Source organism: Herpailurus yagouaroundi, unplaced genomic scaffold, assembly GCF_014898765.1.
Source record: "Herpailurus yagouaroundi ecotype Mexico unplaced genomic scaffold, PumYag 139, whole genome shotgun sequence".
In the NCBI taxonomy this organism is placed as follows: domain Eukaryota; kingdom Metazoa; phylum Chordata; class Mammalia; order Carnivora; family Felidae; genus Herpailurus; species Herpailurus yagouaroundi.
Genome location: NW_024412394.1, coordinates 54,335,631 through 54,348,899, shown reverse-complemented (window position 1 = coordinate 54,348,899; position 13,269 = coordinate 54,335,631).

Below are 13,269 nucleotides of genomic sequence, written 5' to 3'. Positions count from 1 at the left end.
GGCACCCTGGTGGTTCAGTCAGTTAAGCATCCAACTTCAGCTCAGATCATGATCTCACAATTTTTGAGTTCAAGCCCTGTTTTGGGCCTCTGTGCTGACAGCTCAGAGTTTGGAGCTTGCTTTGGATGCTGTGCCTCCCTTTCTCTCTGCCCCTCTCCTGCTCACATTCCATCTCTCTCTCTAATAAACAAACACTAAAAAAAAAAAAAAAACACTGAAAAATCATGGTAGAACAAAAGCATTTAAAAACCTGTTAGCATTTTATAACTAATTGGCATTAACTCAAGATAGTATTTTTAGTGGTTTGGTATTCATTCATGTCAGTTATTTCAGAAGATGTTTAATTCATAGTTTATACATAATTTAATTCACTTGAATTAATTTCCAATCACTGGCATTGAGTAAAAATAGTATACATTGACTTAAATATATATATTAGTAATACAGTTATTTACATACATATACAATTATGATTTTAAGTATTTGATATGGGTTCCTCATCTGTTAAATTACTTAATTTATTAATATTCAAAGTTATGTGTATGAACAACAAAGTTTTAAATAAGGTATTGAAAAGTCATAGACTTTTGGATTTTCTGTGGGGGGGGGATTGTTAGTACAAAAAAGTAGGGAAGATATCTTTATAACACAGAAGACTGCTAAACACATACCAGTGTTTGCTGGAATACCACCAAATGACACAGAAATCTCACTATCTCATAATGCACTCCACTCCATTATTGAATGGTCCAATATCAGAAAGAGAATCTTCATGTTAAAATGAAATTGCAAAATATTTATATGCAGAAGTTACTTGGCTATAAAAATTATACTTGCATTACTTCTTCTTGATTTTCTTATTCTTAAGTGCCAGGCACCAGGTCAAACAATTACCAAATAGAGACAAGAGTATGGGCCTTTTTACAATGCCCCGATTCCTCTACAAAAGGACCCAAAGCAACGCATGGGAAATCTCCCCAAAAGGAAAATGGCATGCAGCCTTTATTAGAATTTGTCTGACCCAAAATCACTGCCAAAAGATCTTCTTCCACAAAATTAGCAATTGGGGCAATACCAGGGAAGAAGGCCACTCATTTCCTTGAATCCCTTGTTAATGTCCACTTGCCCCCCCCCTAAAATTGGAGATGCATTAGGGACAGTATTGGTATGTGTGGGGTAGATGGCTGTGTAGGCTAACAGCCAACATCAGTCCCAACTGATCAGTTGTTTTAGTAAGGCCCTGTCATGCCTTACTCATTCTTAAATATTTTCCATACTTTGTATAAACATCCTTAACGTCTTAACCCAAGACATCACTTAATTCAAGACAGAAGTAAGGAAGGAGTGTAAAAGAGATGTTTGGAGGATGAAAAAAATAACTCCTAAATGTCTCTCTTCTCTTGTTGCCACATTCAGAAACAAATTAGCCATCTCTTTGTTTTAATAAGGAAAGAGCCTATTCTACTTAGAAAAGATTTTATTGGGGGGAGGAGCTATTGTTGAACTAGGACACAAGTGTAATAATTTATAATATTAAAATAATGTTATGAATTTTTTACTGTAAATGTTATGTGTAATTTCTAGAAAGAAAATATGAAGTGAACTAATTAAGTTTACTCAATATTCTATGACCCTTATAATTAGTTTTTATTGACTTACTAAGAATTACACTTGAACAGATTTTATGATAAAATGCTCATTTCATTTTAAAACAGAAACTGAATGCTGTCACAATTATTATTTATCAAAGTAGATAAAAATGAACTGACCCTGTAAGGTTTATTTTGTGAATGTGCATTTGTAATTATTTGGTTTAAAAAGTTCATTCCAGCAAGCAAAGTAGAGAGTTAATGGCTCCCATTTGTAAATAGGTGACATAACTTATTGTAATGCTCAATTATCTCTGGTCCATGAATTGTTCAATTATGCAAGCACTCATCTGCCAAAATAAATACTCATTAAGGTGAGCATCTATGCCAAAAATACAAATTTTCTGCATTTTGACTATGTATGTATACTGTAAACTCTAGAGAAATAGATTTACAGCACCAATTAAAAACCATGGAGTCTAGATATAATTTGAAAAAAATTAGATGTCCATTAAAGAGCAATGAAATGGGTTTGTTTAAAAAATGCCTAAAATTATCTTGTTAGATACGTTCCCTGATTGGAGAAAAATAAATGAAACCTCACATTGACATTCAAATCCTATTTTCTTTAAAAAGGAAAAATGGTCAAGGGTGAACGAAATAAGAATATCACTCAAGTCCTACGTTAGAATAATAAATAGCACACACACTCGCCCTGTAAGTTCTTCAAACTCTGCAGAAAAAAGAAGAGTTCATGCATCTCATTCAAACTTCAAAGCTACTTTCTCCTTTTTATGTTTAAACCAAAGCTTTCAAGAATGGAGGCCAGGTTTCCCTTACAATTTAAAATTCAAAGAGCACCACTTTGAAATTTAATAGAGCAGTGTTTGCTAAAGTAAACATTTTAGTCACAGTGCAGGCAGATGCCTCCGTGTATACGCAGCCTTTTCTGTAGGTATTAAAGCCCTGCTTCGAACTATTGGAATGTCTCTTCCCCAACAGTCATTGAAAAGATAGAGATTTCACGGAGTGCAGCATCCCACTTCGCCAAACAAAATACACCTTTGACGTTAAAGCAATTTTGAGACTTAGAAACTTCTGATGGCACTTTAAAAGTTGTGCTGCCGAAAAATCAAACAGGAACATTGAAAACGAGGATCCCAGATTCCTGTGAAAGGTTTTCACTACCCACCACCTCCGCCCCCCATCCACAACCATGGGCCTGGAGAAAAAGGCCCCTGAAGGAAGAGAGAGAAGTGAGTTAGACAAGCGTTTATGGTGATCAACACGTGGTGTGAGAAGCCTTTTGTATTATTATAAAATGGGTTACTAACACTGCTCAGTGAAAGGCGCTGTTTCTTTTACAATGCATACCAAATCCAATTACGGAGAAAGAACGGTGGAAATTCTTTTCTTATTGAGAGCTAAACCAGCTTACTAAACCATGTAATTTTTTCCAGTAAGCCTAGAACATAAACATGTATATGTATTAAAAGGACTTTTCTCTATGCATTGGCTACTGTGTTATCAAACATCTTTTTTATTCTTGCAGAATATTTTCCCCTTGTTTTAAATTTCAATTATATTTCATTTAGAATCGATTTACACGGATCAAGAAATTGCAAAATTAATGATAGAACAACATGTAAATCCAGTGGTCTCACAAATGCATTAGAAAAATATTATTATCCTAACTTAAATTAGTTTGTCTTTGTCCATATAAACATACATTTCCAAATCAATATATTAATTTATAAAACTGTTAATAGTCAGATTTTTCCAAACAATAATTAGAATTCATTTCTCTACTTTTTAAGCCAAAATATATTTTGATAATGACCAATAAAAATACTATGTTTAGAAATATGTATCAGTATAAAATCCATGTATTTATTGACAGTTAATAAATAGGAATAGGTAAACCTCTTTCAAATTTAAATTCAATTTTAATAAGGGAAATAAAAATAAGGTCCATCAACCTTACTTCTCAGTTACAAACACACATTGATCTCTAGAACTGTTAACTCCTTACAATCTATGGTATGTTTACATACATTGTATGTAATGACTCATATGAACTTTTTTCCAAATGAAATTCAATTAAAATAGAAACAAAAAAGGAGACCTATTTCTAAACATGCAAGAGGCAAATTCAAATGCATTCTTCTGTTTGTTGTGTTACGAGTTGACTATGTTTTCCCCCCTGGCACAAAAATCCTAGCATTGCAGTTTTCTGGCAACAAATGGCTGCTGGGGGTCACCAAATGTCTCTGATTTGCTACAGCGTTTAATCTTCCACAAAAGCTGTTTACTGCTTCATGTACACCGAACGCCAGGAACGTTATCCTTTAAATCATGCTTAGCTGCTAATTAATGGATGTATAAATGTCGAACAGCCAAGTCTTTAAAGCAGAGCCATGAGTGAGTACAGCAGACATTTTGCACATAACTAAAATAGAATTCTGATAAGCCCACAAACTCTGATTTTTCGACATAGCTATTGTTATGCTGTGTATCTAAACAAATTTAAGTGCATTTGAGAAATATGCTTTAAAGCCATCTGAATCTGAAAATGTGTTAGGAGTGGTACAGGGTTCAGCAGTGCATTATTAGGTTACAGGGCTATATTTCTTTCTTGTGTTTCTCTTGGATGCATGCATTTTGGAAGCAAAACAAAGGCTGAGAATTCTGAATTTAATGCCCAGATTTGACATTATGTCACTGTGAGATTGTTGTCACCAAAATCCCTTAAACTTCCTTTTCTGAAACAAATAAAAATTACTTTCAAAATATTTCTTTAATGTCTTTTTTCTTGATGTGGTCGGGCATCATCTGATAGAACACAAAATGTAACACAATCATCTGGGAAATTATACTGTATTTTACATGGATTGAGCATGTCTGGCATTATATGATAATATAGGAGATGTATAATACATGTCTGGTACCAGAGTAAGCTCTTTTATACTCATAATTTCTCATAGTCCTACTAACCATGCTCCCTACTATGAGAGAGGTATTAATATCTTTATACCCAGATGAGAATAAGTGGGTTAGAAACTAAGAAACTTGCTCTGGGTTTCACAGCTTGCAAAGAGCTAAGCTCAGAACTAGACTCAAACTGAACACTGGCTGACACCAAGTCCTTATGCCATTAACTACTATAATATGTTACTCTCCCATTAGTCTTGACTTTACAAAAATGTTAATATTTTAGCAAGTTTTTGTATCACAAGAAAACTTCTAGGGAATAAAGAAAAACTAACCCCAGGATAGCAAAGGAAGGGACAAAATATGATTAAGCAGACAATAAAGAATGACAGAAAAAAACAGTTGAAGGGGATGACTCCAACTTTCCAAAGTAATGCCAGAAATCTTGATTACCCCCCTATTTTAAGAATGCTCTTCAAATCCAAGGAAAGCAACAGACAAAATACAGAGGGTCACTCTCTATCCACGTGTGATGGGAGAACAGACTCTGATCATAAACATCGACGGACATTCCACCTGTAACATTTCTTAATTCTTTGTCTGTAGGAATGCTCATTTCCTTCTCAGAGCTTTCATCTCCTTAATCTTCAAACAAGGCTTATAAAATTATTGTGGAAATTCCCTAGCATACATCTGCTAAATAAATGAAAACTGATGGTTTAGAATCAAAAATTCTGTTTTCAAGTCTAGCTATGCCATGGATTAGTGATGTGATCTTAAGCAAGTTATTTAAGTGCTCTTTCTGAACCACAGAAAGGCTTAATAATACTCATTTTATAGGTTGCTGTTAGGATTCAGTGACATAAGGTTTACAAAATATTCCATAACACAGAAAGGTCTTTAACCATTATTGTTCCTTGTTCTTTGATCTTCTCCCCCTCACCATCCCACATGTCTTCCTGGTCTTCTTAGTTACCAGGCATCCCACAGCTGGCCTTCACAAAGTGCCCTGTTTTCCAAAATTATATATATGATAATTCTCAGGCCCTTAATGTAATGAGTGTAACCTAGTCATGCAAAGAACTTTTGTTTTTTACCTTGAATTTATTAAGAAAAACTTCAGCCAGGGGTGCAAATAAAATGAAAACAAAATGAAGAAGCTGAGAGAAGGGGGCTGTAGTGAAAGCAAGCGTGTTCTGCAAGAACATGAAATGCACCAGCCTGTTAGGTCAGTGAGAGACAAAGAGCCTCCATCCCCCATGCAGTCCTCACTCATTCTCTGCATCTCACTGTGTCTCAAACCAAGAAAGAAGTCTGATAAATGACAGTGAGAAAGGACCCACATCTGAAGATAGCACTTAGCAGAGGCACTTCTAGCTGTAACAATGTGTGAACTGGTGTGTGTGTGTGTGTGTGTGTGTGTTGTGAGTTTGTGTGTATGTGTGTGGTGAGTCTGTGCTATGTTGGAACAGGATTAGCTTTATCTGTGTGAGTTCATTTGGCCAGAACAGCAGTCTTTTTACATACAAACAGTTTATAAGGGGGTGTTTCATTTGAAATCAACACATTAAACTTGAATAGGAACTTTGAAAGTTTTTTGAAAAATATGCAGCAAACAACCACAAACAAATTTACATGATTAAAATAGGAACTTTAGAACAGATAGTGGCTTAGAAATCATCTAGTACAAGGCACGTCCAGGTAAGGACAGGTAACCTTCCATGAGTTGTGCTTAAAATCTCCAGGAATGGGAATTTGTGATTTCGTCACAAGATTAGTTCCAATGTACAAATCAACTGACAATTATTTATCCTGAGATAAATTTCGCCTCCCCAGAATATGAGTTTGATTTCAGTTATCTCTGAAACAACTCGGGGATGAATCCCTTTCTTGTTCCTGATAATGTTTCATACATTTTAGGACAGATGCCACTCTCCATTTAACCTTTTCTTTCTAAGCATTTCTTTCAACAATTTATTAAGTGGGCATTCATAAATTATTTACATATACTGTTACTGATACTCTAGACACAGTTCTAGCTTATAAATATATACATGTATGGGGGAACAGAATCAACATAACATTTACTATTTGGACTCATCAGTGCAGCTGCCAGAGGTACCATTCTAGCCCGTAATGGGGCACCAGACTTCTATGAACCCAGGGTAAAATTTCTTAAGCTTCATCAGCAGACAAATAACGCTCTTGAGTTGTATGGATTTTGTCATCAGATAAAAACCTCGGTTGTTTTTCACATGAACTGGGGCTTGCTAGGACTCCCATATCTAGTTTTCGTGCAACTGAAATTTGTATGGAATCCCAAACTTATCTTGAAAAGAAGAAACAACAAAAAGAACAAAGCTGGAGGTATCACAATTCCTGATTTCAAGATGTACTAAAAAGCTATAATAATTAACACAGTATGGTACTGGCACAAAAACAGACACAGAGATCAATAAAACGGAAGAGAACTCAAATATAAAACCACACTCATATGGTCAATTAATCTATGACAAAGGAGGCAAGAATATACAATTGGGAAAAGAAAGTCTCTTCAACAAATGGTGCTGGGAAAACTGGACAGCTACATGTAAAAGAATGAAACGGAACCACTTTCTTACATCATACACAAAAATAAACTCAAAATGGATTAAAGATTTAAATGTGAGACCTGAAGCCATAAAATTCTTAGAGGACAACATAGGCAGTAATCTCTTAGACATCAGCCTTAGCAACATTTTTATGAATACGTCTTCTCAGGCAAGAGAAACAAAAGCAAAAATAAAGTAGCAAGACTATGGCAAAATAAAAAAAGTTTTGCACAGGGAAAAAAATCAACAAAATGAAAAGCAATCTACTGAATGGGAGAAGATACTTTCAAATGATATATTCAATAAGGAGTCAATATCCAAGATGTATAAAGAACTTATACAACTCAACACACACACACAAAAAAAAAAACCTACACATAATCTGATTTTAAAATGGGCAGAAGATCTTGGAGCACCTAGGTGGTTTACTCGGTTAAGTGTCTGACTCTTGATTTTGGCTCAGGTCATGATATCACAGTTTGTGAGTTCAAGCCCCGCACTGGGCTCTGAGCTAACAGTGTAGTACTTGCTTGGAATTCTCTCTCTCCCTCTTTCTGCCCCTCCACTAGTTGTGCTCTAGCTGTCTCTTTTCTCTTCTCTTCTCTTCTCTCTCTCTCAAAATACATAAACATTTTTAAAAAGTGAAATAAAAATGGGCAGAAGATCTGAATAGACATTTTTCTCAAGAAGACATACAGATGCCCAAGAGACACATGAAAAAAAATGTTCGACATCACTAATCAGAGAAATGCAAAACAAGACGAAATAATACTTAAGTAAAAATGTCATTTGTTCTTTTAAAAAATAGTTCTCTAACATTCAGCTAGTCATTTAAGCTACAATCATAGTTTTCAAAAGATTATCCTTAAGGGATTTTAAATTTTATTCCTTCAATGAATCAATAGCATCATAACTTTTAAACATATCTATCATCAATTATAGGATAGTTTACGTTCTCCACTTTAGATGAGGTCTTATGGTCTTTGCTCAATAACATGGCACATGGAAAGCGACGGACTCTCTTAACATTTAAATAACATGCCAGTTGCTTTTTAGTTCCCCAAAATAGAAAATTGAAGAAACGTTACTTACAATGATAAACTGTGATAACTTTACAAAAATTTAGAAGTCCCCCATTCTGTCTCTGTACCTGGTAGGATGGCACCTTCCCCTTCCCTTGAAGTTCGGTATAGTCACATACTGGGCTCTGGCTGATAAATGATAATGGAAGTGATTGCACTTCTAGGCAGAAGTCTTTAATTAAGAGCCAAGGTGCAACTCACCACATGCATTCCCCCACCTATCCAGTAATGCTCTAAATGTTGGATACATCATCAACCTGGATAATTGAGAGATATCCCCAGGCAAGCCATGATGGACCTGTGTACAAATAAACCTTATCATTTTGTACGATATTGGTTTTAATATTACTCATTACCTTAGCATGACCTAGCCCATTCTAAAACATAAATAATTACATCCTGAGTATTTGGGGGAAAAAAGTTTCTTCTTGCCTCCCTTCAGCAGCCTCCACTCTCAGTGGTTGTCCCTGGTTCTCACCACACTGTTACAGAGATTAGATGTGGTATGACAACAGAGTTTTGTAAAGATATTAAGTTCGCCCTTAAGAATATCTGCTTGTTGGGGTTCCTGGGTGGCTCAGTTAGTTAGTCATCCCACTTTGGTTCAGGTCATGATCTCATGGTTTATGAGTTTGAACCCTGTATCGGGCTCTGTGCTGACAGCTTGGCGCCTGAAGCCTGCTTCGGATTCTGTGTCTCCCTTTCTTTTTGGTCCTCCCCCACTCATGCTCTGTCTCTCTCTCTCTCAAGAATAAATAAACATAAAAGTTTGTTAAATATCTTCTTGTTCATTTTAGGTAAGTGGAGCATACTTTTTATTGGAAAGGCTCTTCCAGAGCAGTTGCAAACTGAGGTGAGTGTTCAGAGAAGGGACTACATTTCTACATATTAGATAATATACATTAAATTAATCCAAAAAGACTCGTTTCAAACACCAGAGAAGTTCAACTTCTCTTTCATCTCAGAATTTCTCTGGTATCAGAACTTAGGCCTGAAGACAAGGCTGGAGAGGTAGTTGGCCACATATTCTACATTAAAAACTCTCTGGTATGCTTTTCATTGTGGATTCTGATGTCTTCCCTATTCATGCCAGATGGTGCCTTATTTCATGATTACACATCGAAGCAAAAGTCACATGTCAGTCACTGTATAAGTACTGTGCTTTGAGTTGTTTTTGCTATTTTGATGACATGTATGCACTGACCAACCCATGTTGGACTGTCTCATTTCTCCTAATCAGGCATAAAATTGCACAAATAATAAATCTTCCAAGTTGAAAAGTTACTGCACCGAAGAGACCTATGATTTCTGCCCTCTTAAGACGTAGCCTGTGGATGCATTTTTTAGCAGAAAGAGTATTAAAATGTTCTTTTTTATGCTTGTTTCTTGTTTATTACATCTGCTTCCACTGTAATTTTGGTGCACTTCCTTCACCTCTATCTTCTGTATGTTAGTTTACTTCTGAAACTTTGCCCTGTTTGAAATAAATGTGTGTGTGTATATCTGGTGTCTATGTATTCCCTGGATCTGGGCAATTTTTTATGCACGTCTTTAGTTCTGATCTCAACCTCTTCCTTGACATACTCAGTTCTGGAGCAAAGTTGGGATGTTCTTTTAAAATATATGAGAACCTACTTTGTGCCAACCACTGAGCTAGACTCTGGCATCCAGATACGAGTAACACAATAACCTTAGTAAGAGAGGAACAATTCAACATATAGTTACATTGAGATTTTGTTATGATCAGCATGCGGCATGTGGCATTAAAATAATTATGTTCACTGTTCTGAGAGAGCACAGAACTGTCAAAGGGGCAGGATAGCAATTGAATATGTGCCCTATACGATAGAAAGTACTTGGCCTGGTTACCTAAAGTGCTGAGTTAAAAAAAAAATGTATATAGACATATACACATATGGTATATATATTATACACATATACTGCATATATGTATATACAATACACACACACACACACACACATTGTTAATGGAGCCATAGGCCTGGCAAATGTCTAAGTGCAATTTATTTCATAATTACCACTAAGCACTTACCAACTTACAGAAGAGAATGCGAAATTTATGATTATGAGTAGCAAAAATTAGCTTGGACAGATTAATTATCTGTGCATCTATATTCTCTTCCTCATCTATCCATCCTTCCAGAAACATATTAGTCACCATTCACACAATAGGACATCAATTATTCCTTTTGTGGGGCTTTTCTTAATGCTTTACAAATAAAATTTTGAAAAAACAAAATAATATACCTGATAAACATATCAAGCTTTCACCTTTCATCTTTTTTTCCTAAAAATTTTTAGGTGACTTAGTAATTTTGTTCTAATTCAAATATGTATTATTTTCCTAAAATATGTGTATAGGTAAGTTGTCTTTAGAGAACATTTAAATGTAGAATATTTATGGAAATGTCAGAACAATTTCCTGATGAGTAGCTGGGCTTTGACAAAAAAGGACTTTCCTCACATTGCAGAATCCAAAAGTGTGAATGAGTTGGAGCCTTGATATGGAGGCTATCTTTTATCTAATAAATTTATTCCATGAAAATATACAAAACAAATACCTACCAAAATAATACTTTCAATAATAGCATCATTTGATATAAAATTTCTGACTCTGATCTCAAAACTCTAATATACTGAGAAAAAAATGTATATGCTCTAAAAAAAAATAAATCATTTAAATTATTCTGTTAATATTATGGCATGATAATTATTAGAATTTATAGCAAAAACATAATATATAAATTAGTGTATTCATACTTAGGTGGCATATAGAATATTTGTTAATATCTTTTGCTTAAAATAATTTCATTATTTTAACTTAGCAGACTGATCAATTTCTCTATTCTCAAACACATGTATTTAATATCTGAAAACAGGTGAAAGAATATTCACAGATATTCAGTTTCCATACCAGGAATGAAATCCAACTATTTTTTCATTATACTCAAAGGACTGTATGCTAATAAACTTATTGAAGAAATAAATCTTCAGATGCAAATGACTTTAATTTGCTGAACATACTGAATTTGCTAATATTTTACAGTATAGAATCTTGATGAAATTTAGCCAAAGTTTTCCATTTTCACTGATCTTCTTTCTCATAGTAAAAAAAAAAGATCATTAAAGTTATGTTTCAGATTCTGTAAATCTTAACTGCTCCCTCAAATAGAGCTCCAATAAACCTACTCAGATTAATCTCCTGTTGTTATTTGACGAATAACGATGTGTATTTTTTATTTCTCTATGATTAATAGAATATTAGCAAACATCATCAATCTTACACTTTCTAGTATTTATAAGACAAAGCCACAGCAAAATATTATGGCCTTTAAAAATCAATTTGCCTCTTTGTTCTGGGTGTAGTTACTTTATGCAATTAAATCATAGAAAATTTATTATTAAAGGACAGTCGATTTGTCAGTTATTTTCGGTCTGGTCTGTACACTGTTGTTTTGTATTTTTATGTAATGATGGTAACTCATTTCTGTTTTCTCTTTCTTATTATAAAAATCTTATTGTGGTTAAGAATCCTACTGTATACAACCTTCATGTATTTGATATGTCTGTTATTTCTTCCCAGCAGAAGACATTTTCACTAAAATTTAAATGCTGACTGACCCTCCTTCCCTCCTTCCCTCTTTCCTTTAAGTAGACTTCACACCCAACATGGGGTTTGAACTGATGACCCAGATATCAAAAGTCAGATGCTCTACTGACTGAACCAGCCAGGTGCCCCAAGGCTGATTTTTCTTAAAGTTAGGCTCTGTTAAGAAGAAACACATATTTAGGCATTGGATACTGCTATTTCTTTCTTTCTTTCACAATATAATATGCTTTTAAGTAAGATCAAGCTTCAGAATACTTCATGTTTCCCAGAATAGATATGTTGTTCCCAGCTGTTAAGGATGCAAGGTTATTATATAAGTATTTGTTGTTATTGTGTACATTTAAGTGGATATTCATATTTAACTTCAATATTGCCCTTCCTAAAGTAGGAGGAAAATGGGTCTACTGTGATTGATAGGATTATGATTTGGAAATGCACAGAAGAAATGAAAGCAAGTGTTTAGCTTGTGAGAGACGTGTAATAGATTAATTGAAGAAAGGAATCAAGATACAGACCAAAACAAATTTGTATTTTTTAAGTGGTTTAGTTCTTTGCTGGAACACAATATAGGCAGAAAGTTTAGTGTTTTGTATTAGCTTGAGATTGTTTGAACTTTTGGGGAGTCTTAGGAAAGAGTAAGCTCAGTAGATATAAAGCACTGGGTAAAAAAATGTATGCTGAAATAGAGAAGTAACACATAAAGTACTAATGATAACATTCACCATTTACTGAGTATCTTCTCTGTGCCAGGCACTGCTGGGCACTCTGCATGCTATCTCTAATCTTCTTAACACCTTGAAATGACAATTAGCTCCATTTTACAGATGAGGAGAAAAAATTTAAAGACGCTAAATAACTATGTGATCGAGTTGATGAGCTTTAGTAGTTAGGTCTAACTGACTCTAAAAAATTTGTTACTTTGATAACAGTAAGCTGGAGAATTACAAACACCTGCCGAGGCTGAAGACAACGGCGGCAGCGCATGTGTCTATTCACTCAGTATCCTGCCTGCACCTCCTGGGATCACTGAAACAATATTAACTTATAACATTCCTCCATTAGTTTCATATTTATTTGTTAAATCATGAGTCTCAATTTTAGGTTTACAATATAATGGAAATCGAATGCTACCAATTCACTTTCTTTATTTCCTGCTGAATTACATTGTATGGAAATAGATAATAATGCCTCGGGATCCCATAAGACGTAAGAACATTCCTTTGATTACCAACTGTAGCAGACTAAAAATGCCCCCCCAAAAAACTTTCTTCCCTCAATAAGAGAATCCTGACATTTTAGCTGGAGAGACAGTCACACAGAACTTACTCCCCTACAACTGTTAGAGCCATGTCCAGCCAATGGCAAGTGGTAAAACATAATGAGTTCAATTTCGATATTTTGCTCATTCAAGAAGGGGACTGGTCCTATTCGATTTCTGTTTCTCA